At 35.7% G+C, this 26779-nt stretch overlaps 1 protein-coding gene and 1 long non-coding RNA gene across 2 annotated transcripts in view; both read right to left on the bottom strand.

Annotated features, from left to right (window-relative positions):
• Positions 1-26779, bottom strand: part of grik3 (glutamate ionotropic receptor kainate type subunit 3) — a 219166-nt gene that overhangs the window by 156011 nt on the left and 36376 nt on the right. The window lies entirely within an intron of this gene.
• On the bottom strand, positions 4137-8645 carry LOC131976249 (uncharacterized). Its single transcript, XR_009394784.1, has 2 exons — positions 6910-8645; positions 4137-6766 (listed from the first exon to the last, which is right to left on the bottom strand). It is a non-coding gene; the product is annotated as an uncharacterized LOC131976249 (long non-coding RNA).

Below are 26779 nucleotides of genomic sequence, written 5' to 3'. Positions count from 1 at the left end.
CAGAGATTTCAAACAATTAATACTAGTAATGTTATGATACTATATAATATACAAGGAGCACACCTACAACAAGCATTCCTCTTCAAGTATTTATTTATACAGCAACCTATGCCCTTTAACCTCAAAATGTGTGTGTGTGTTTGAAGCATTTGCATCTAGAGGAGTGTGCGCGCTTATGCGCGTGTGTGTGCATGTATCTGTAACTGTAATCACATCAAAGGATCAAAGGCAATCAGATCAGAGCAATCAACAGAATTAACTGCCACCAACTGCCAATGGCCCGGAACAGTGACAGCAGCCAGAGGTGGACAGACTGGAATTTCTGGCCTCGAACAGAAAGCATTTTTGGCAAAACCATAATACCTATCATTGATCCGACTTCACTTTGAACGTCCTGAGTTCTTCCTGAACGTCTACATATGTTTGTTTTTTTTTAAGAAAAATGAAAAAATAGCTTTGTTAGAGCGATCTAAAAAAAACTGTTACATCTCCCTTTTTCAGAAATCTTCCTGCGTTTTTAATATGGGAGCCAATGAGGCTGTTGGTGGTGTTGGTGGATCATCTGTGCGTCCTACGCCCAAACTATAACTCTGACAGCTTTACCAGAGGATTGTGAGGGAGAAGACTAATTTTCCTACGTTTCTATGTATAAATTATTTCTGTAGAGTGGAATTTGTGGCCTGGAGCGCAGTTTTCAAATGTATTTTTTGACAGTTTTTTCTCTCCCTCTACACTCTGGCGATGATGTCACACACTGTGACACGAACATTCCGTGCAATACACACCCATTATAATCTCAGAATTTCTCCAAAAATGATCATGGCCATTGAACAGGGATTGATAAAAAACTATATGACCTATCGAAACGTGGATTAATACACCGATACACAAGACTTGTGTCTACTGTTTAAAGTTTGAATGGAGTCTCTAGGTGAAATTATGCCGGAGAAGTAGACGTTTGAAAATCTCCAATTATTGTTCTTTTTTGCTAATTTTTTTCCGGCCGTCCCATTCACTTCAATGCAGTTTTTTGTGACTTACGCTACGAAAAATTCGTATTCCGTAGAGAAAAGTAATAGCACACGGATCCCGATCAAACCGCACATTTTGATATATAATTTGTCCTGCAGCTCTTCAAGTTGTAGGACTAGTAGCGGGATGAAATTGCGTCCGGAAGAGAAAGAAGAAAAAATCCACAGTATAATAATAGTGCTCGGTGTGATTGCCCCGTGGCCCTAATAAAAACTATTTTACAGTGAAGTAGCTGCGGTACTTGTGAATTCAATACAAACTGAAGGTCAACTTGATTAAGAGTAAAGTTGGACAGGAATTAATTCATGTGAAACTGTTAACTCCACAGTGAACTCTAATTATACGAGTCTACAGAATGGAAACAGCAGCACTTCAGTGACCTCAAAGGCAGTTTTTCATTCACTGCTTTTTCCAATACACTTGAACGACAGAGAGAGTTATTGCACCGGGTCGCTACAATTACTGTTGAACAACAAACCTTTACTTTGACATTTTAAAAGTACACCACTGGAAAAGGAAGAATAGATGGATTTATTAACTTAAATTAAATGGAATCCAGGGACAACTGGCCACAGTCCGAGTTAAAATAACCTCTTTTTCTGTCTCTCTTTGTTGTCTGTCTCTGTATATGCTACATTTTGTGGCCCCCACCTTGATATGAAAGTTTAATGTGAGTTTTATATGAATGACACTTTACCGTGTTGTGTGTGGAAGGTCCCTTTAATTACTTTTTTGGTAATTTTGTGTCTTTTTTTGGTAATTGTGTCTTTTTTTGGTAATTGTGTCTTTTTTTAATAATTGTGTTTCTTTTTTAATAATTTTGTGTCTTTTTTGGTAATTTTGTGTCTTTTTTTAATGATTGTGTGTCTTTTTTAAATAACTGTGTGTCTTTTTAAATAATTGTGTGTCTTTTTAAATAATTGTGTGTCTTTTTTAATCATTTTGTGTCTTTTTTAATCATTTTGTTTCTTTTTTTAGTAATTTTGTGTCTTTCTTTGGTCATTTTGTGTCTTTTTTTAATAATTGTGTTTCTTCTTTAATAATTTTGTGTCTTTCTTTGGTCATTTTGTGTCTTTTTTAATGATTGTGTGTCTTTTTTAATAATTTTGTGTCTTTTTTAATGATTGTGTGTCTTTCTTAAATAATTGTGTGTCTTTTTAAATAATTTTGTGTCTTTTTTTAATAATTTTGTTTCTTTTTTAGTCATTTTGTGTCTTTCTTTGGTCGTTTTGTGTCTTTTTTAATAATTGTGTGTCTTTTTTAATAATTTTGTGTCTTTTTTAACAATGTCGTGTCTTTTTTGGTAAATTTATGTCTTTTTTTAAAATCATTTTGTGTCTTTTTTGGGTCAGTTTGTGTCTTTAAAAAAATAATCCCCAGTTTTTTTTCTTTTCTACAAACGGCCAACAGATTAGGAACAAAAAAAAAGCATGATATCAGAAACACTTGGAGGGATACAGCCGTCTCTGCACAGGAACAAGTCTATCCTTTTTACTCACACCTGCTGTCTACCTGTCAAAAGCCTCCACTGTACTGCTGGCTCCCCTCACTAGTGGAGCCCGTCCACAGTAGCAGCCCCCCTACTGTCTGTCTGTCAGATGCCAGCCTCAGACATAGTGCACCACTGCGCTGGAGTCTCCCGAGCTAACTGTCACTTATTTTTTCCTGTGCTTCTCTTGAGGAAAAGAAGCAAAAAAAAGCACCGAAACACACTCGGGGAGGAGAGATATGGCCGAAGCTGTCAGCCAGGGCTAAAAATCATTAAGGCATACACATGTTGGGAGGCTGTAACATTAGTATTGTCAGTGATGCTGCTACAGTCTGCTGCAGGGCAGAATCTGGAGGCAGAAGCACTGTTATCCCTCATATCTTATATGTAATTTATATAGAAAGTAGGATTTAATACAGGGACGGGCAACTTAAATGGTGCACAATTTTTCATGGACACTACCACAGGGCCACATATAGGAGCGTGCACTTAAGATACAAAAGGTAAATACAAAAGGTTTGAAGCAAATAAAAAATGTTTTTGGTCATTTTGTGTCTTTTTATGTTCATTTTGTGTCTTTTTTTGGTCATTTTGTGTCTTTTTATGTTCATTTTGTGTCTTTTTTGATGATGTCATCACTCTAGCCTCTCCATAGGGTAACATTGGGGGGCTTTTATTGCTCATTTTGTGCCTTTTTTGTTCATTTCGTTTCTTTTTTTTGTTCATTTCGTTTCTTTTTTTTGTTCATTTTGTGCCTTTTTTTTGTTCATTTTGTGTCTTTTTTTGGTCATTTTGTGTCTTTTTATGTTCATTTTGTGTCTTTTTTTGATGATGTCATCACTCTAGCCTCTGCATAGGGTAACATTGGGGGGCTTTTATTGCTCATTTTGTGCCTTTTTTTGTTCATTTTGTTTCTTTTTTTGTTCATTTTGTGCCTTTTTTTGTTCATTTTGTTTCTTTTTTTGGTCGTTTTGTGTCTTTTTATGTTCATTTTGTGTCTTTTTTGATGATGTCATCACTCTAGTCTCTCCATAGGGTAACATTGGGGGGCTTTTATTGCTCATTTTGTGCCTTTTTTTGTTCATTTTGTGTCTTTTTTTGTTCATTTTGTGCCTTTTCTTTGTTCATTTTGTGTCTTTTTTTTTGTTCATTTTGTGCAGTTGCCCATCCCTGATTTAATATTTTCAAAGGAAAGCTGCTCTTTTCTCAAGACACTGAATATTAAAATCCTAACTTTGATTATCCCATTAAATTTTGTTATACTGAATCTGCACAAATCCATATTTTTAATGAATCCACTTATGTGAAATGTAACACTTATTCTGATTAGGGGTGTAAGAAATATCAACATGCCTCAGTATCATAATAGTTTATGTAAATTTGTGTTGTTGTTGTGTTACAGGGAGTGTAATTTTTATTCATTTTCTTACTTTCTGAATAAAAACCCTTTTTTTAATCACTACTTAATGCACAAGGTCATTTTTGACCCATGTTGTGCATTAGAATTTAAAACCTGACAAAGAAGACACAAATATTAACGATCATATTTTGTTAAATTGGTGTTTTTTCAATGGAAATTATTATTTGGAGGCTCTAATAAATCTCAAATGTTAAAATATTTGATTTTCCAATGTTACCTGGTGGTTCTAACAACTCTTTTAAAGTTAAACCTTCAAAATAAGACAAACATAGTTACACAGCCAGCATGAAATAAAATGGGAAATGAATGATTCATTCAAAATTCTCTTCATTTAGAATTACATACACATAAAGATTATATTTAATGTGATCAAAATAAGTAGATTCTATCTCAAACATTTTTTATATTAAAGTTACTTAAACAACTGCCTCAAAATCAAGGACGTGTTTTTATTCAATACATTTTATCAAATATATTAAGTAAATGAAATGACTACAGAATAATTTGTAAAGCCTAAAAACACAACTCTATTGGATGTTAAAGACAAAGAACTGTGTGCTCACGTATCTGTCAGTGCTGTTTACAGCCAGACACAAAAAAATCAATTAAAGCAGTTGTAATAAATACCTACGTAGCCAGGTATCTAAGGTGCTGCCATGATATAATGAAACCTCTTGAGGTTCCTGGCTCACTAACTCAAGGTTTTTCTGTGAGAAAATATAATGTGTCCTTCTGTAAAAACCTCCTTAGGACAAATGTCAGGTGTGCTCAGGGAGTCAATATGTGGAATACTCTCACTATAACAGACCTAGCATCAATATAAAGCAATTGTTAAATAGGAATCACACATGTAGTCATGGAAGATCAATTATTTTATTAAACAAATCTGCAAATCTGACTGGCTGGAACTAAATTTTCACTTTTTTCTTGAAAAAATTGATCATTTTTTATTTTTTTGTGTGACCAGGGTTCAGCACTACCTTGTTTTGGTTGCTGAAACTGAAAATATGCCTTATATTTTGAGTAATAAATATACTATGTAGTTATATGTCAGCTAAATCATGAAAATGTGACAAAAAAAAAAAGCTTTATTACTGTAAAGCACCAAAATTATTTATCTGATACCTTAATGAGTCCACCTTTAATTCCTAGTATAAAAAAATATGTATAATATAAAGTATGAATATAATAATAAAATAATACTTAAATACAGTATTTAAATATCTCTAAAATGTATTTATTATTTGGTGCACCTTTTGCTGTTTGCTGTCCCTATTTTTTTCATACTGCATGTAAATAGTGAAGCCAAGAATTGGTTGCCAATAAAATAAAATTGTTGCCAATTGTAACCTGGCAACCGTTACTGTGGTTACCTGGACTCAGTTTGCTGTTGATTGAGTAAATCGACTAATACATGTGCTTATTGCCTAAACACTTCAAAATCTAATTTAAAGAGCATGTCTTCACATGATATAGGGATGAAAACGGGTGTGTGAAATGACAGTAGGTGGTTATTGTTGATGTTTTATTTATTTAAATGTATTAGTACTATTTTTCTTTTTTTGTGTTTGTTGTTGTTTGTTTGTTTGTTTGTTCATTGTTGTCTCATTGTGACTACATTACTATGTGTTATACATACATATATAAATATTATTGTTGTTAAATATATGAATATAGTAAATTAACATAGGGAGAAGGGATTTAATAAGTTTTGACTCCTTTTGAACACAAATAAGTGTTGAGTCTTGTTGTTGTTTCATTTTGTGTTGTTGTCTTGTATTTATTGTTGTTCGTTTCTTTTTAATTGTTCATCTTTTATGTCGTGTTCAAATAAATTCTCAATCAATCAATCAATCATTATGGAAGTAATTCTTAATCTTTTTCATGAAACAATTGTGTCAAAATGAATTCCAAGTTTTAATTATAACTTTGTGTAAATGTACCTTTAGTTGTATCAGCCATTAAAATAAACAATAAACTGAAGAAAACAAGGGTGGTCTAATCATTTTTGATCATTTTTACATCTATTTTTGGTCATTTGTGTCTTTTTTGATCATTTTTACATCTATAGTCATGAAAACAGTCTTGATAATATCCAAAATCATTATCAATAAAACCATGTTAAATGTCTAGATATCAGCTCTTAAATTAAACTCTTATCAGCTATTTTTGTTGTTATCATTATATTTGTCCAAACAGATGTACCTTTTTGTCATTTTACGTCTTTTTTTCATGAAACAATTGTGTCAAAATGAATTTCAAGTTTTAATTATAACTTTGTGTGTATGCATGTTAATAATGGTAATAACAAGTTTATAAACTACATTACTATGTGTTATACATACAATACATAGATATAAATATTATTGTTGTTATATAACTGAATATAGTAAATTAAATTAGTTATTAATTGTTGTTTCATTTTGTGTTGTCTTGTATTTATTGTTGTCCATTTGTTTTTAATTGTTCATCTTTTATGTTGTGTTCAAATAAATTCTCAATCAATCAATCAATCAATCATTATGGAAGTAATTCTTAATCTTTTTCATGAAACAATTGTGTCAAAATGTATTCCGAGTTTTAATTATAACTGTGTAAATGTACCTTTAGTTGTATCAGGCATTAAAATAAACAATAAACTGAAGAAAACAAGGGTGGTCTAATCATTTTTGATCATTTTTACATCTACAGTCATGGAAACAGTCTTGATAATATCCAATATCATTATCAATAAAACCATGTTAAATGTCTAGATATCAGCTCTTAAATTAAACTCTTATCAGCTATTTTTGTTGTTATCATTATATTTGTCCAAACAGATGTACCTTTTTGTCATTTTATGTCTTTTTTCATGAAACAATTGTGTCAAAATGAATTCCAAGTTTTAATTATAACTTTGTGTGTATGCATGTTAAGTTTGCTTTGCATATGTAGAATAGTTTGCTGTATAATCTATCGTGCAACAAACCTTTTTGTCATTTTACGTCTTTTTTGGTCTATTTGTTTCTCTTTTGGCCATTTTACATGTATTTTTTGGTCAATTTGTGTCTTTTTTTGGGTCATTTTACGTCTATTTTGCTCAATTTGTGTCTTTATGTTTTTGCATTAACCTAATAAATTGCTGGTTTACTGCATAACATACATGCTCTATGTTGTTTTTGGGGTTTCAATGTATGTTATGTTTAAAATAAATGGAAAAGAGAGTCTTTTTGGTTTATTTTGTGTCTTCTTTGAATCACTGTGTCTTTTTTTAGTAATTTTGTGTCTTTTTTAGTAATTTTGTGTCTTTTTTTTTGTGCATCAACTGTTCTACGCACCTTTTATCTACCCTTTTTTCATGAAACAATTGTGTCAAAATGAATTCCAAGTTTTGATTATAACTTTGTGTGTATGCATGTTAAGTTTGCTTTGCATATGTAGAATAGTTTGCTGTATGATCTATCGTGCAACAAAGATAATAGCAAGTTGAAGTGATATATACAGTTAGATTGTATAAATTATATGTTGATTGTAATTCAATGATTGTAAATATTGCTTTCTTTTATTGTTATTAGTTTTTCTTTTCTTTTAAAATGAATGACAGAATTATAATAATTTATTGTAAATATTGCTTTCCTTATCTTGTTATCTTTATTTCTGATGCTTGCTTTGGCAATATATACATTGTTATGTCATGCCAATAAAGCCAATTGAATTATACAAATAAATACTTAGTGCTCTGGTTTTCAGCCCAGATAACTGAGTCCTTCTCCATCCCTCCTGTGCTTTCTCCCCTCCTGCCGACCACTTGAGGTGCTGCTTTTGTTGTACATGATATTGGGCGAGTACAGCCCTGCCGAGTTAATCTGTTTTCTGCATCAGTGACTTGCAACAAGTCCACTCTCTTTTTCATTAAGTGACTGAGCGATCCTGGAGGCTGAGCGGTGCAGAGAGCAGAGCTGCTGTCACAACGCCCCGCCCAGCCGTCACACACATTAGCAGGCGCCCATTTTGAGAAAAAATAACAAATAACAGCAGCTTCGCTTTACATTCGTTGCCACACAATCACAAACCAACCTGGTCTCACAGGAATCCGTGGAATAGACACGGATTCGCTTAACCCTTAATAGGGCACTCATTGAAATACTTGCAAATTCCAAATTTCAACCCTAGAGAATATTGGAGGATATTACATACAGCCAGAATGCATAAATGTGAAAAAAGTTGCTTTTTTCTCGTAAATCTGCAACTTTTTTCCACGCAGATTTGCCACTTTAAATCCCTTACATCTGCGACCTTTTTTCTTGTAGATCTGCCACTTTAATAGGGTAAATTTGCAACTTTTTTCTCAAAATATTTTTATTTTTTATTTTGGATATCCGCTGAAGTTACTAAATTCGGTTCTTCGCCCGATAAAGGGTTAACTCAAAATCCGTGGAATAGCCACGGAATCACTCAAATTTCCGTGAAACTGACACGGATTTCGCTACAATGCAAGTTAATGACAGTCATATCCCGTGGCTATTCCAACACACAAAGTGATTATGTACATTCACTGAGTGAATATTTAGAAAATAAAACATATATTTCTCGCTAGAAATGTGATCAAAATCCATTTTTATGCAGAAACTAAGTCAAAATATTGATACTGTCCGCCATGTTTTTTGTTCTGACCGCCGAGACCTTGAAAGTCACGTGACTTGGAACAAACCAATAGGAAAAAATATAAATGGAATAGCCACGGGATATGACTGTCATTAACCCATAAGAACCCACGTGACACGGGTGTCACAAACATTTTAAATGTTCTAGTAATGTTCATGTATGTTTTCTCAAGTACATAAGTGTGTTGTTAAGTGTTCTACAGCTACAGTAGCCTGTTGAGAATCCATCAAATGAGGCAGTGTTATATATATTTTGTTACTTAAAACAAATCTAATCACTATTCATGTCACAAGTTTCATATATGTTGTGGAGATGCAAAGAAAAAGGCAAATTTGTGTTTTTGTAAGCAGAAAAGTTGTCTAGTTTTTTCATTCAAAAATAAGAAATATCATAAACATAGATTCCATAAACGCCCAATGTAACATTTATGTCTCATTACAGATCTTTGACATTTAGGGGTAGTATTTTTTTTTAAAAACATCATAAATGTGTTCTATGTGGTCCACTTGGTCTGTGGTAGATCCCCCATAAATTTAATTTAAGGATTACTGGGTCTGGGTTCTTATGGGTTAACTTGCATTGTAGCAAAATCCGTGTCAGTTTCACGGAAATTTGAGTGATTCCGTGGCTATTCCACGGATTTTGAGTTAAGCGAATCCGTGGCTATTCCACGGATCCCTCTGAAACCAGGTTCTCACAAACATCATCACATAAACACATCCACCTCCTTGGTATCTTTGCAACAAGTATAACTTTCCAGCACAAGAATCCAGTCTGAATCTTTTACAAAAACAGAAAAAATATCATATCAGATGGATTATCCTGAGGCGAAAGTATTTGGCAATCTGTTTGTGTTTGGATTTTTTTTTCCCTTCCCTCCTTTTCTCGGTTAGAAAACTATTGTTTACAGCTTCTTTGCTTCCACAAGCAAGAGGAGAGAACAGGAGGGATCAGCCTCCCCGGCCACGAGGTGCCACCATCTCCTCTCCTCCATCTGTCTGCCCACTCTTCCGGGGGCTAATTATCCTAATCCCTTGAATCCAGAATGTAGGCTGGTGGCATGCGCCTCAGTCCCAGGACGCTAGCGTTTTGCCTCCCAGTTAAAATGTGGAAATTAATTACCGCCTGCCCTGCTGCCAGTGGGAGGAGGAAGAGGAGAGGCAACCGCAGGAAGGCCTAGCTGTCCCTGGCAGGTGTGGGAGGGTCCCGGGGACTCTCTCCTGAGGGCCCGATGTTGGGGCCACGACTGCAGCTCAGTTTGTTGAACGCTGTGTGGAACCACTGGGGTCCTATTAGGCATTTGAGAACTGTAGGCCACCATACTGTTGGCTCCACCGAGCTCCGTATAAAAAGGTTTAACCCAGCAGTTTCTTATGCCGTGCAGAACATACGTATCCACGGCAACGTGTCAATAAAGTTATATATATATATAACGTTATTTAGGTATAAAAAAGGACCTTTAGCGGTTATATTCAAGACAATCTGATGTTAATAGTGTAAATAATGGCTCCATTTAGAAGAAAATAGAAGATAAAGAATCGTATGATTTGGGGCGGGGCTACCTTTGATTGACAGGTCACTAACAAGGCGAGCCGTCATCAGGAGAGAAGCAGAACAATGCGTATCCACGGCAACGAGTCAACAAAGTATATAACGTTATATAGATATAAAAAAGGACGTTTAGCAGTTTGGTCTCATAACTTTGACCCTTTCACTGTATTTCCACTTAATGACAGTTTATTTGAACGTTTTGTTCAGTAAAAATGTCTTGTTCAGTGTTTGGTTGGACTAACAGACACTCCAAGGAGTCGCTGCTCAGTTTTCTGAGGTCAGTAACGAACATTTAGTTTTAGTTTTTTGCCAAAACTAACATCCCAGTTAATGCTCCAGTTAATGCTAACATGAATTAGCATTAGCTTCTCTCAGTCAGGTTGAGGTGTAGAGAGGCTGTAGTCAGTGATCAGATCCCTCTCCTCCTCCACAGTCCAAATATGGTCTGCTTCCTGTCTCAAATACTGGCATCATTTCAGGCAGTTCCTTTTCAAGGCCAGTACTTGCGTTAATGAGAGCAAGCCCCCCCTCCTGCAAAAAAAACAAAAACTAAATGTTTGTTACTGACCTCAGAAAACTGAGCAGCGACTCCTTGGAGTGTCTGTTAGTCCAACCAAACGCTGAACAAGACATTTTTACTGAACAAAACGTTCAAATAAACTGTCATTAAGTGAAAATACAGTGGAAGGGTCAAAGTTATGAGACCAAACCGCTTACATATATAACGTTACATATAACTTTATTGGTACGTTGCCGTGGATACGCATTGTTCTGCTTCTCTCCTGATGACGGCTCGCCTTGTTAGTGACCTGTCAATCAAAGGTAGCCCCGCCCCAAATCATACGATTCTTTATCTTCTATTTTCTTCTAAATGGGGCCATTATTTACATTATTAACATCAGATTGTCTTGAATATTTTTTACTAGTGATTGAGACCATAGTGTTGTCCTGAAAAAAATGTTCTGAGGTAATAAATCAAGTGATAAGTTTTCTCATTTTTCAATGAAATGAATGGACCAAAATGCTTCTGCAGCCAAACTTAGCACCCCCTGCTGGAATTTTTGGTAGAATGCAGCTTAAGGCACTTCCTGGTTTGCCTCCCTGCTCAGACCCGGAGGTTGCCGCCTGGCCCAAACCTGGCCCAACTTTTGTTCAATTTTAACATCATTGTCTTTGATCAATTTCAGGGACTAGATCCATTTTTTCCCTGCTACTTTAACGTTTACTGCATCTTCAGTCGGAGCGTGTAACACCTTAAGCAGTTTAATCAGGTGTGACTGTACCATGAGGCATGGAAACAGTATGGCTTAGTCTTTTGTTTGAAGAATGACAAATGGGGAACTAATAGGGATGCAGAACAAACCGAGCCGAACAGAAAAGTCTTATTTACCATCAGGGTGACAGACAGACGAGAACGGCTTCATTTTACAGTTCAGGAGAAACGTCATCCATTGTGTTTTTGCCATTACGGAGAGAAACATAATAACTGATGTATGCCGTATGTTTTCACCATTTTCTTAACACAGTTGAGTGAATGAAAAAATAACCTGCAAGATATGTGAAAGCTTGCACTCTATTCCAAAACACCCACATGGCCAAATGACACAGACACACTCAGTCACGCTTCCACTTTGCCAAGGGAAGCGGGGTGAAAAATACCACTATTAAAACGAAATTCATAGTTGAGAAATTACAGTTTTTGGCACCCACGAAATCACACTTTTCTATTTTTCTCAGGGGGGCTTGCTCTCATTAACGCAAGTACTGGCCTTGAAAATGAACTGCCTGAAATGATGCCAGTATTCGAGACTTTCTTTTTTTTATGAATTCCCAATCTATACTTCTTGGTCCAACAGAGGGAGCCACACAGTTCTGTTGGCATTTGATGCACTATTCTGCCCTACTTCTTAGCCTCACGCCTGTGGACATATCAGAATCTCACAGTTCAGATCAGACAAACTCAGTTGATACAACGAATTTTGGACAAATAATGAAGCAGACAACAAGTAAAACATCTCTCTGTCTGTGCATTTATATATTTTTTTTATGTTTTATTGTTAGTCCTTTGCTATCAGTTTAAAGGTCCATTCTGACCTCCTGAGTGTGTAACAGTCAGCTTCAAGCCAGAGACTCCTTGGAGAGTAACAACTTGATACTTTGGGATTTGTCAGAAAAGACACAAAATTACCCAAAAAAGAATTAAATTGATGGCAAAATGACACAAATTGACAAAAAAAGACCCAAAATGACCAAAAAAAGACACAAAATGACCAAAAAAAAATACAAAATGACCAAAAAAGAAACAAAATTACCAAAAAAGACAAAAAAAATGACCAAAAAAATTAAACAAAATGACCAAAAAAATACACAAAATGACCAAACAAGACACAAAATGACCAAAAAAAGACACAAAATGACCAAAAAAAAGACACAAAATGACCAAAAAAAGACACAAAATGTTCCAAAAAAGACACAAAATGACCAAAAAAACTAAAGCACATTAACACATGAACATGTTCTATTCTGTGTTTTTTTCTATTGTTGTTTTCATTTATTCTACCTCAGTATTTTATATTCTACTGTATTTTATTGTACTTAAATACCGGACTGCTGTGACAACCGAATTTCCCTTCAGGGGATTCATAAAGTAATCTATCCATCTATATCTATCATGGCTTTTTGCATGCTGTTGGGGCCCTATGTTGTGCAGAATGTGCCCTTTTTATTTTTTCACCCTTCAAACAGTCTGAGTCCTCCACTGATCAGATGAAAAAGTAATAAAAAGGAGCGTTTTCTCACATGAACACAATCAGCCCTTGATCACAGAAACCACCCTCACAGCTCTGGCCAAATACAAAACCAGCATGTTGTTGCTCCGGATCCCCGAGGATCCCGTTTGCCCCAAATTTCACAAATGGGCCGACACCGCAGGTCAGAAAATTTCAACCTAATGAGTCTTGTGGGCAATCTAAGTAAAGCCGTCATTCTCTGTATTTAGATCAAAGTTGTAATTCTGGAGATTTCTATCACGGTCCATTTGGCGACAACAGATAAAATACTAACCTTGAGAGATAATAAAATATCTGGCAGTGTGTCGTCTGCTAGAAATACTTGAAAAGATAAGACAGTTGTCTGTGCTAATAAAGTAGCCATGCAGGCTGATATACAGGCAGGAAAAAAATATTAGACCACCCTCCTTGTTTTCTCTTTGCTTTCTTGTTCATTTTAATGCCTGGTACATCTAAAGGTACATTTGTTTGGACAAGTATAAGCTATTTTTGTTGTTATCATGATAAGAGTTTAATTTAGGAGCTGATATCTAGACATTTTCAATGGTTTTCTTCATAATGATTTTGGTTTTTATCAAGAAAACCATGGAATATGTCCAGATATCAGCTCTTAAATTAAACTCTTATCATGATAACAACAAAAATAGCTTATACTTGTCCAAATAAATGTACCTTTAGTTGTATCAGGCATTAAAATGAACAATAAACTGAAGAAAACAAGGGTGGTCTAATCATTTTTGGTCATTTTGTGCCTTTTTGATCATTTTTACATCTATTTTTGGTCATTTGTGTCTTTTTTGATCATTTTTACATCTACAGTCATGGAAACAGTCTTGATAATATCCAAAATCATTATCAATAAAACCATGTTAAATGTCTATATCTGATATCAGCTCTTAAATTAAACTCTTATCAGCTATTTTTGTTATCATTATATTTGTCCAAAACAGATGTACCTTTTTGTCATTTTACGTCTTTTTTGGTCTATTTGTTTCTCTTTTGGCCATTTTACGTCTATTTTGCTCAATTTGTGTCTTTATGTTTTTGCATTAACCTAATAAATTGCTGGTTTACTGCATAACATACAAGCTCTATGTTGTTTTTGTGGTTTCAATGTATGTTATGTTTAAAATAAATGGAAAAGAGAGTCTTTTTGGCTTATTTTGGGTGTTTTATTTAGTAATTGTGTGTCTTTTTTTGGGCCATTTTGTGTTTTTTTGGGGTAATTTTGTGTCTTTTTAAAAAAATTGTGTCTTTTTTGGTAATTCTGTCTTATTTTAGTAATTTTGTGTCTTTTTTAGTAATTTTTTGTGTCTTTTTTTGTAATTTTGTGTTTTTTTGTGCATAAACTGTTCTACGCACCTTTTATCTCCCCTTGAACAAAGACTGTCCCTCACACCATTCCTCAAAAAAAAAAAAAAAAAGATGTATAATGATGGCGGGTTAATGTCAATCCCTTTTCATAACTGTCGAAAAAGACGTGTATTATTATAAATCCTTGTAAATTACATGTGCAATTCAGGACGTCAACTGCCACCCAATGCCCCCTCAGTACAAAAACATATAAAAAATAATAATTTCCCTCCACCTGGACACCTGGGAGGGACAATATAAAGCATGTCGGGGTGCAGCTCATGATTGATTCAGCACATAGGTGCACACATGCTTCTATTGTTGTTGAGAACCCTTTTCCAGCCTCTCCACATTTTTTTGCAGCCTTGTGTGTGAGATTGTCAGGAAGAACATTTTATTTGACGCAATACGTGTCTGACCTGTGTGCAAGGTAGGTAATGGGGGTCATCAGTGAGCAGGTTGCTACGGAGATAATCAAATACCCGGAGGTGCAGGGAGAGTGTGCAGTGTCAGTGGTATCATGCTCCTTCCTGCCCAGACAATGTTCTCTTCCTGAAGCTAAAACAATCCATGCTGTGCCTACACTGCTCATTTGCTGATATGCTTCAGAACTCCAGTTCAGCCAGATTTCTTACAGAAATAAATGTGTTGATGGATGCACCATTATTATTTTCCTGTAAAAAAAAAAAAAAAAAAGTAGAGGAAAAAGCTGCTGGACAGCTGAAATCACAGTCAATCACATTTTATGTTGGACTAAAGGACTAAAAAAGACACAAAATGACCAAAAAAAGACACAAGAAATATTAAAAAAGACACAAAATGACCAAAAAAAGACACAAAATGACCAGAAAAAGACACAAAATTACAAAAAAAAAACACAAAAAGACACAAAATGACAAAAAAGACACAAGAAATACTCAAAAAGACACAAAATGAGCAAAAAAAGACACAAAATGACCAAAAAAAAGACACAAAATTACAAAAAAAAAGACACAAAATGACAAAAAAAAAGACACAAAATGACTAAAATACACACAAAAAAATACTCAAAAAGACACAAAATGACTGCCCTGCTCCTTCCTGAAGCTAAGACAATCCATGCTGTGCCTACACTGCTTATTTGCTGATATGCTTCAGAACTCCGGTTCAGCCAGATTTCTTACAGAAATAAATGTGTTGATGGATGCACCATTATTATTTTCCTTTAAAAAAAAAAAAAAAAGCAGAGGAAAAAGCTGCTGGACAGCTGAAATCACAGTCCTCCATGCCAGACATATCATAATCCTACGTTAGCGTTTTTATAGTCAATAGGAATTGTCATTCATGTCCAGGAAACAAAGATCACAGCATCTGTCGGACGGTTTCTGGCTACTGGAGTCGGGTCCGTCTGTTCTGGTGTACAAGCTGAAACAGGTGTGATTTTATGCAAATAAGCTGAACAGGCATTTGTCATTATGTTGGGCAATAGTGGTGCTATAAACAGCAGCATTACTAGTAAAACATTAACAACATTAACTAACAGAGCCAGACATACGCTGGACTGCCAAGAGAAACACCAGCACTTTGAGAAACTAGAAAGGTAAAGTTCATGTGTTTTATGGGGTGAAGAGGCGAGACACGGTAGAGTTAGTCTCTAAGAAAAACTGCGCCAATATGAGCCGAAAAACTCTGTATCCCTATGTTCCAAACAGGCGGCAACCTCCTGGTATGAGCAGGGAGGCAAACCAGGAAGTGCCTTAAGCTGCATTCTACTAAAAATTCCAGCAGGGGGCGCTGACGGCAGCTGCAAAAGCATTTATGTCCATTCATTTCAATACAAAATGAGAAAAATTGTCACTTGACTTATTATCTCAGAACATTTTTTTAGGACAACACTATGGTCTCAATCACTAGTAAAAAATCTTCTTCAAGACAATTTGATGTTAATTGTTTTAAAAAATGGCCCCATTTAGAAGAAAATAGAAGATAAAGAATCGTATGATTTGGGGCGGGGCTACCTTTGATTGACAGGTCACTAACAAGGCGAGCCGTCATCAGGAGAGAAGCAGAACAATGCGTATCCACGGCAATGTGCCAATAAAGTTATATATAACGTTATATAGATATAAAAAAGGACGTTTAGCGGTTTGGTCTCATAACTTTGACCCTTTCACTGTATTTTCACTTAATTACTTTTTTTTTTGTTGCTAGCGAAAATTAACTTAGCAGGTAATGCTAACATGAATTAGCTGGCTGTCCCTGTCCTGCCCATGTGAGGTTACCAGGAAGAAATCATTACAACCGCAGTGCTTTTATTTTGAAGGTGCATAGAAATGCGAGTGAAAAAAAACACTGTCTTTTTTTGGTCGATTTGTGTCTTTTTTGGTCATTTTATGTCTTTTTTGATCAATTTGTGTCTTTTTTTGGTCATTTTACATCTCTTTTGGTCATTTTGTGTCATATTTTTTGGCTCATTTTGTGAAAATGAACGTCCCAGTTAATGCTAACATGAATTAGCAGCGACTTCTCCCAGTCAGGTGTAGAGAGGCTGTAGTCAGTGATCAGATCCTGAGAGAAGTACCTAAATCTTCAGCTTCCTAGATGCTTATCTTTATTTACCAGGTTTAGTGTCTAGTGGGTTTTTAATGGATGCCTGGCGCTGAGAGAAGGAAGACTGGGCTGTACAGTAAACCAGCTGGCCGTAAAGGTAAATCAATGAGCTGTAGGAGGAACTAAAATTAGCTAATTTGAAAGAGCTCAGCCTTGTGACCAACCACTTTCACGTAAAAAAATATTGATTAATGGAGCTTTAACAGAGATGAAAGACGGTTACAGTTCTAATTAGGCTTTGGCAATGTTTCTGTGGCAAAAAAAGAACAACCTAGGCATGCTTCAAGCAATAAAATATAAAATACAATAAAAAATAAAGTGTCTAAAGAAGGAGTAAGTATTAAGGAGTAGAATTCCAGTGCAGAATAAATATGAATATGCAGTATAAAAATGTTGGTGCTGTGAAAGAAATAAGGTGCAATGAACAGTGTGCATAAAAAAACATCTGTTATTGTACTATCATGTCTTCTTGTATTTCATATATTTTGCCTATGGCAGTGAAGGTAAATAACATTTAACTCTATGGAGTCCATGTGCTGTTTGTCCATTTTTGAATCTTTTTCATGTCTTTTTGTGTCTTTATAAGTTATTTTGTGTCTTTTTTGGTCATTTGTGTCTTTTATGTGTCTGTTATTATGTCTGTTGTTGTGTCTGTTGTTTCTTTTTTAGTTATTTTGTGTCTTTAATGGTCATTTTGTGTCTTTTCTAGTTATTTTGTGTCTTTTTTTGTCATTTTGTGTCTTCTGTGGGGTTTTTTTTGTTATTCTGTCTTCTCATTTTGTGTCTTTTTTGGTCATTTGTGTCTGTTCTTATGTCTGTTGTTGTGTCTGTTGTTTCTTTTCTAGTTATTTTGTGTCTTTTTTGTCATTTTGTGTCTTCTGTGGGTTTTTTTTTTGTTATTCTGTCTTCTCATTTTGTGTCTTTTTTGGTCATTTGTGTCTGTTGTTGTGTCTGTTGTTGTGTCTGTTGTTTCTTTTTTAGTTATTTTGTGTCTTTATTGGTCATTTTGTGTCTTTTCTAGTTATTTTGTGCCTTTTTTGTCATTTTGTGTCTTCTGTGGGGTTTTTTTTGTTATTCTGTCTTCTCCTTTTGTGTCTTTTTTGGTCATTTGTGTCTTTTCTAGTTATTTTGTGTCTTTTCTAGTTATTTTGTGTCTTTTTTTTTTGTCATTTTGTGTCTTCTGCAGGTTTTTTTTGTTATTCTGTCTTCTCCTTTTGTGTCTTTTTTGGTCATTTTCTGTCTTTTTTTAGTCATTTTGTGTCTATTTGTGTCTTTTTTTTAGTCTGGAGGGTTAAAGTGGCTGAGATCAGCTCATTTTCTCCATATTATAAGACAGGATAAGCAACCGTGTGACAGGGAATGGCCGAGAGTGTGCAGGCTTTTATTCCAACCAAACGCTACGCGGGGCGATTCCACTGATTAGCATGGCTTCTAGCTGACAGAAGGAACTAATTAGTGTAATCACCTGCTGTACCACGGCACATGGTTTCCCATCGCTGCTTTTAAGCGAAGCAACTTTGTTTCCCCCTGAAATAGTGCTAGCTAAGTTGATTACAGCGTCTAATGACCTTGATAGTGTGATGAGTGGGCCTGTGTGCCTTCATGGCTTTTAGCATACTGCTGGAATCTTAACAGTGCACTTGACTTCCAGAGATGTGATCCCACCTTCACATATCCTCATTAGGAACCCTTTGCTGATCATTAGTGCCTTAAGTGCCTTTAATTGATAGTCATCTCTCACAGATGACTTTCCCATCATTTGCTGACTATCCCCTGCACTTGTTAGCCTTACCATTCCCCACTCCAACACCTTTCACCCCCGACTCGATTTGCACAGTGATGCATTGAAACGTCGCCGATCGTTCTTTGGAAATCAAAGCATCTCCTGCTGGGTGAAGCTTTTTAACCCTCTGGGGCCTATGATGATGGCGTCCCGATCAGATCATGTGACATTTATAAAAAAAAAAACAGGTCACACTGTAAAAAAAAGATAAACAACAGCTACTCAATAAAAATGAGGCAACAGATTGCATGCAATATCATTAATTAAATCTAACTACGTTACAAGTTCAGTTAATAACAACTCAACAGGAAGTGTTAAGTCTTGAAGAGGTTCATTAGGCCTACTGATATACTTTTTTTACACTGTGATGTTGGTGTGACACCTCTGATGAAGGCTACAGAGGCAAGGTAGCCGAAACTTGTCAGGTACAAGAAACTATTTTGCTATATTGGCCTTGTATAGAGAAACAGTGTAAAAAAAAAGGAAGTGTTAAGTGTCAATTAAAAACAGACTAATTCTATTGTGTTGGATTCATTCAAAATTCTCTTGGTTTAAAATTACATACACATAAAGATTATATTTAATGTGATCAAAATAAGTAGACTCTATCTCAAACATTTTTTATATTAAAGTTACTTAAACAACTGTCTCAAAATCAATTTTGAAAAATAATTTTCCCATGATGCAGCACATGATGCCTTTTTGGTCATTTTGTGTCTTTATTGGTCATTTTGTGTCTTTTTGGTCATTTTGTGTCTTTTTTTAGTCCTTTTGTCTTTTTTGGTCATTTTGTGTCTTTTTTGGTCATTTTGTGTCATTTTTAGTCATTTTGTGTCTTTTTTAGTCATTTTGTGTCTTTTTTGGTCATTTTGTGTCTTTTTATGTCTTTTTTTGGTCATTTTTTGTGTCTTTTCAATTATATTAAGTGTCACTTTGTTGCCTTATTTTTTTTAAGTAGACAATGGTCCAATTTTTTTTGAGTGTATGTATTCAATGCTTTTTATTTTAGCCATAAACTGTACCATGTTCATGAGAATCACCCTCCTGTGCTGCATCTACACCCAGCAGGTCGTTTGTTTTACCATTTTGAAGAATCATTTTCCCATGATGCAGCACATGATGCCTTTTTGCTCATTTTGTATCTTTTTTTGGTCATTTGGTGTCTTTTTTTGGTCATTTTGTGACTTTTTTTAGTCATTTTGTGTCTTTTTTGGTCATTTTGTGTCTTTTTATGTCTTTTTTTGGTCATTTTTTGTGTCTTTTCAATTATATTAAGTGTCACTTTGTTGCCTTATTTTTGTGTGTTATTTTTTTTTTGAGTGTATGTATTCAATGCGTTTTATTTTAGCCATAAACTGTACCATGTTCATGAGAATCACCCTCCTGTGCTGCATCTACACCCAGCAGGTCGTTTGTTTTACCATTTTGAAGAATCATTTTCCCATGATGCAGCACATGATGCCTGTGATGGTGCGTATCGTTTTGAAGGTGAGTCAAATGAGATGATGCCTCACAGAGTGAGTGACAGATGACACTAGTTGACTGCTACAGTGGCAGCCCTCATTACTTTTTCTCACTTTCTCCTTGTTAACCTTTCCCCGACCACAGACATCTATCTTTCTCCGTCTCTGCTGTCCATGTCGACATCATCTGTTGCTTCCTTCCATCCATCTTCCGGTATATATCTTTGCCAAGCTGTAACTGTAATCTACATCAGTGACGTAAATCATTTGTGCTGCTTCACAAATTACTGACTCTTACAGCACCAGTCTCTCTACTAGAGGTATGCAGGGACGTCAATATCTGTATCTGGCCTCATTTTAACCCATTTAGGCCTAAAACGCCTGTAAAACCTGTAAAAGCCTGAAAATCTTCCTACTAAATAATAGACTTTTCAGCCTCTGTAGCAGATAGAAATGAAATTCAATTTGAGAGCTGATAGCTGTTATATGTTAAAGTCCCATGTTGCATTGCGACACTCCCACATGTATTCTCATTTTGTGTCTTTTTTTTGTCATTTTGAGTCCTTTTTGGTCATTTTGAGTCCTTTTTGGTCATTTTGTGTCTTTTTTGGTCATTTTGTGTCTTTTTTTAAAGTAATTTTGTGTCTTTTTTGGTCATTTTGTGTCTTTTTTGGTCATTTTGTGTCTTCTGTGGGTTTTTTTCGTTATTCTTGTTATTTTTTAGCTTATTGCTGTTATATGTTAAAGTCCCATGTTGCATTGCGACACTCCCACATGTATTCTCATTTTGTGTCTCTTTTGTCATTTTGAGTCCTTTTTGGTCATTTTGTGTCTTTTTTTAAAGTAATTTAGTGTCTTTTTTGGTCATTTTGTGTCTTTTTTTGTCATTTTGTGTCTTCTGTGTTTTTTTTTGTTATTCTGTCTTCTCATTTTGTGTCTTTTTTTGTCATTTTGAGTCCTTTTTGGTCATTTTGAGTCTGTTTTGGTCATTTTGTGTCTTTTTTGGTCATTTTGTCTTTTTTTGTCATTTTGTGTCTTTTTTGGTCATTTTGTGTCTTTTTTTGGTCATTTTGTGTCTTTTTTTGGTGATGATTTCAAAGTTCTGGAAAAGTCCCATGTTGCATTGCGACACTCCCACATGTATTCTGATGCATTTAATTGGCCAAGAGACCGAAAATAGGTGGAAAAAAACTACAAATACTGCAAAATGACGTATCCGTTTTCCCAGCTTTAATGGTAGAATAACACAACAGCGCCCCAACAGGTTTTAATGGTAGAAATGCGCTAATGCTTTCCCGCCTTAAATGGATTAACCAACAACAATCTGTCTCTGTATATGAAGTCAGGTAGAAGACCAGACCTTTCCCTGACCACAGACATCTATCTTTCTCCGTCTCCACTGTCGACATCATCTGTTGCTTCCTTCCATCCATCTTCCGGTATATATCTTTGCCAAGCTGTAACTGTAATCTACATCAGTGACGTAAATCATTTGTGCTGCTTCGCAAATTACTGACTCTTACAGCACCAGTCTCTCTATTAGAGGTACGCAGGGACGCCATTATCTGTATCTGGCCTCATTTTAACCAGTAAAATGAAAACAAGTAGTCACACTGCAAAAACTGAAATCTAAGTAGGATGAAATATCTTAGATCAAGGGGATATATGTATATATTTTTTGTCTGACAAGATAGTTCTTTTATTTTAGACTGTTTCACTTGTTTGATATAAAGATTCCACGGCTTTTTTCAGGAATTTGAAGAAAAATACTCTCTCAAATCTTTGTAGCTGTATCAAGAAAAGTTCACTAATTTTAGTCTGACTTTGCTGCTTTCAAGAAATATAATGCCTATGTGTGCAAGATGATGGCTCGAGCATTTACTTATTATTAATTCAACATTGAGAAACATTGAGAAAATAGGTCACGTGTATTTCATTAGAATCAAGAAAAACGCACTTGTCATTAGTTAGAATACACTAATTATAAGATATTTTTACTTGTTTTGGAAAGCCCTGACAAGCCAAATTTTCTTGTTCCATTGGCAGATAATTAAAAAAAAAATTAGCCTGGGTATACCCGTAATGCCTTGCGCGCTCGATTTCATTTCGAACTGCGAATGGGCCTGGAAACGATGGCCGTTTATTAGCCCTGTTTTTAGGGATCCAATCACAGAACGGGGAGGGACGGCGAGACGTACTACTCAGCAGACGGACGCTTGTAGTTTTGTAGTTTTCTTACAGATCCAACATGGCTGCAGCTGACGCGAAACTCTCTTTGGCTCTAGCTGTAGACAGTGTTCTAGATAGTTCAGTGCCAAAGCCTTTATTTTAAAAGAAGAACAACGTTTGACCTTACACTCCTGTTTCACCGCGAAAAAGGATGTCTTTGCCTTGCTTGCGACAGGATTTGTCCAAAGCCTAATCTACCAACTAGCCCCGCTACCGCTCGCTGCTGTAACCACGGTGATCTGGTGAGCCGCCCAGCAGCTCGTCTAGTGACCATAAAATCAGTGGATGTGTGTGGCTGAATGACATGAGGGGGAATAAGGCGTAAAATAATCTTGCAAAAAGTGAGAACTGGAGAAGCAGAGCAGCAAGCAACACACACACAGACACACACACACACACACACACACACCAACACTGCCGGTAGACTGTGAGCTGAAACTACGGAGCAGCCAGAGTCAGAACATGCTGCAGAAAAACGTTGCAGAAGCAGAATTGAGTATTTTAGTCTCAAAGTAGAGATGGGCTAGTCTGGCTATGTAAACATCAATTTCTGTTGCTTTACATACGTCATCTGGTATAACTGATACGATTGGCTAAGAGCTACCTACAGACGATTTTGATAGACAATCGTAGCGCCCAATAAACGGCTCCGGAGGATCGTAAACCACACCTCCTCTACGAAAAAATGAATGGCTGGTTTCCAGACTAATCACAAATGAGATTAGTCTGGAAACCAGCCATTCATTTTGGCGTTAGGCTACAAAAAAATAATAATTTTTGTTTTCTTCCACATTCTCATCCTGTTTCTTTTTTTTTTTTTTATCATTTCAAGAAACATTATGGCTGCCACATAGATATATCAATGATACAAGCAACTTCAGATGGAAGAAAATATCTGCATTCTTGCCATTATTTGTGCTTTTTTCCAATAACGTATAGTGATCTGGGCACACTTCACACTTACAACATGAAGATACATTGTAACCTTAAGCGGTATAAAATGCATGAAGGCAAATCCCTTCAGGGATATATAGCGATTATACTGAAGCCTCTCTCAATATAAACGATTCTCTTTGATTGATGCAATGGGCATCTTCAACAGCCTCTAATGTTCCATAATAGACACATCTGCTGAGCTCTAACAGGTGACATTTTAAACAAAGCACACCTGTAGTACGTCCCCACTAGAGAGTCCAAGAATAGATGCTGCAGTAAAACATTCCTCCTTTTAGAGACATTTTTATTCTCCAAGTACCGTTTTCATGACCTAACATTATTGCCAAAGACTTACACTGATTTACTTAATATTGAATGCTTATACAATATTCAGAGTATTTTATGTGAGAGAACGAGTAATACATTTGCTCCTAATGCATACAGGAGACTTCATTAACATTCGCCATGACGACCTCATCTGCTATTCAGAGGATCTTTATTTAGTCATTTTGTGTCTTTTTTTTGTCATTTTGTGTCTTTTTTGGTCATTTTGTGTCATTATTTTAGTTATTTTGTGTCTTTTCTAGTCATTTTGTGTCTTTTTTGGTCATTTTGTGTCTTTGTTTAGTCATTTTGTGTCTTTTTTGGTAATTTTGTGTCTTCTTTTAGTCATTTTGTGTCTGTTTTTAGTCATTTTGTGTCTTCTTTTAGTCATTTTGTGTCTTTTTAAAGTAATTTAGTTTTTTTCTGTCATTTTGTGTCTTAATTTGTAATTCTGTTTCCGTTTTTTGGTCATTTTGTGTTTTTTTTTTATCATTTTGTGTCTTTGTTTAGTCATTTTGTGTCTTTTTTGGTAATTTTGTGTCTTCTTTTAGTCATTTTGTGTCTGTTTTTAGTCATTTTGTGTCTTCTTTTAGTCATTTTGTGTCTTTTTAAAGTAATTTAGTTTTTTTCTGTCATTTTGTGTCTTAATGATAATTCTGTTTCCGTTTTTTGGTCATTTTGTGTCTTTTTTTAATCATTTTGTGTCTTTGTTGGTAATTCTGTGTCTTCTTTTGATCATTTTTTGTCTTTTTGAAATCCTGCAGAAATATTCAAAATCTCATTTTGAGACGTGTCTGCACTCTTGTTTTATCTCTTCACAAATGAGTGATCCGACATCCCGCACCAGCCTTTTTTTCTTTTTTTTCTCCAGCAGCAGGAATTTGGCAGCCAGTGTCTGACCTCCAGGCACGCTAACAGGCTAACGATACGCTAATGTGTCCCATTACGCCCGATTTGCCAGGAGGGGATTCTTTTTGTTGAGCATCATGCTGCTGGTGGATTTCAGATGGGCACTGTATAATGATGCGCGCCTTTCTTCCTGCCTCATAAAAGATACAAGGAGTAGTCCTGCTGAGAGTCATTAGGAGGGCCATTTACACTGTGCTTTTCTTATTCACACACTTTTTTTTTGTGGTCTTTGCAGAGAGCCACGAGGCTATATACGCGGATATCATGGAAATGAAACACGAGCCGCTCCACTTTGTCTGAAAGCACTTCCTGTGAAAGAAACAGCTGTTCGGCGCCCACCATCGCTACCAAAACCAGTGTTGGAGGTTAATGCTTTCAAAGTAACCAAATGGAAAAATAAATAATGAAACAAACAAAAAAAAAAGGTATTTGTGCGCCAGGGTTGAGGGGGAGAAAAATTGCGGTTTGGCTTGCATTTTGCAGAGCATGAAACACAAATTAGCATGGTGTGATGCAAGCGAGTGGGGGAAATCACATAGCATTTTCTGCCTCCTCTCTCCGGCCGTACTATTACCATTCCATCGACAAATTGAATCCAAGGCTAATTTGCATTGCATCACTGTATAACCTCTTATTTATTCATTGCTTTTCTCTCCCCTACATACTATTAAATCTAATAATTCTTTTTGCAGTACAGCGGCCGCCACAAACTGAAGACCGGAGTAATTCCATGCTTCCCAGTGCGTGCTTCCCGATGAAAAGAACAAGTCAGATGAAAATCTCCCACATGGTTATTAACTCCATAGTATTCATCTCGGACCCAATTTTCCGATCATTTTCCATCATCCTGATTGATTTTGACTAAAATTCCGACACCTGTTTTGCTATAAAAGTGCTTGTCTGGGCCTGGGCGTTGATAAAGTCTTCTTGTGTCTTTATTTGGTCATTTTGTGTCTTTTTTTGGTCATTTTGTGTCTTTTTTTCAATCATTTTGTGTCTCTTTTGGTCATTTTGTGGATTTTTTTTAGTCATTTTGTGTCTAATTTTGGTCATTTTCTGTCTTTTTGGTCATTTTCTGTCTTTTTTTAGTCATTTTCTGTCTTTTAATGTCTTTTTTTGTCATTTTGTGTCTCTTTTGGTCATTTTGTGTCTTTTTTGTCATTTTCTGTCTTTTTGGTCATTTTCTGTCTTTTTTTGTCATTTTCTGTCTTTTTTTGGTCATTTTCTGTCTTTTTTTGGTGATGATTTCAAAGTTCTGGAAAAGTCCCATGTTGCATTGCGACACTCCGAAGTGTATTCTGATGAATACTGAAAATACTACAAAAGGATCATTTTTCATCATCCTGGTTGATTTTGACTAAAATCCTGACTCCTGTTTTGCTATAAAAGTGCTTGTCTGGGCCTGGGCGGTGATAAAATCTCCTATCAAAGTTGATGTATTTTCTTGTATCACATCAACAAATTAAAGTATATATTTATATAATACCATTTTATGGAGAATCAATTGAGAAATTGCCAAAAAGCTAAAATAACCAGACAGGGATGTCTGTATTTGTCTCCCGTTAGAGGTGATCCAGGTCCAACTGGTAGGAGGCCCCGGGGAAGACCCAGAACACGGTGGAGGGATTATATCTGTCTCCTGGCCTGGGAACGCCTCGGGGTCCCCCAGGAGGAGCTGGACGTTGTGGCTGGGGAGAGGGACGTCTGGAATGCCCTGCTTAACCTGCTGCCCCCGCGACCCGGCCCCGGATAAGCGGACGAGAATAGATGGATGGATGGATAGTTGCGACCCTACAAAATATTGTCTATACATCACTCTTTCATAATAAATATATGCTTTGAGTATAGATCATAGGTCTCAAACTCGCGGCCCATGGGCCAATTGCGGCCAATTTTATGGGCCCCAACTTCATATGAAAGTTTAATGTGAGTTTTATATGAATGGCACTTTGCTGGTTTGTGTGTGGAAGGTCCCTTTAATTACTTTTGTTGGTAATTTTGTGTCTTTTTTTAGTAATTTTGTGTCTTTTTTTAGTAATTTTGTGTCTTTTTTGGGTCATTTTGTGTCTTTTTTTAAAATAATTTTGTGTCTTTGTTGGTAATTCTGTGTATTTTTAGTCATTTTGTGTCTTTTTTCAGTAATTTTGTGTCTTTTTTGGGTCATTTTGTGTCTTTTTAAATTAATTTAGTTTTTTCTGTCATTTTGTGTCTTTTTTGGTCATTTTGATACTGCCTCCAGCGGCCCCCAGGTAATTTGAGTTTGAGACC

Source organism: Centropristis striata, chromosome 8 (genome assembly GCF_030273125.1).
Source record: "Centropristis striata isolate RG_2023a ecotype Rhode Island chromosome 8, C.striata_1.0, whole genome shotgun sequence".
Classification (NCBI taxonomy): Eukaryota; Metazoa; Chordata; class Actinopteri; order Perciformes; family Serranidae; genus Centropristis; species Centropristis striata.
Note: the sequence above shows the minus strand (reverse complement) of the source record. Positions and strands in the feature narration are given on the sequence as shown.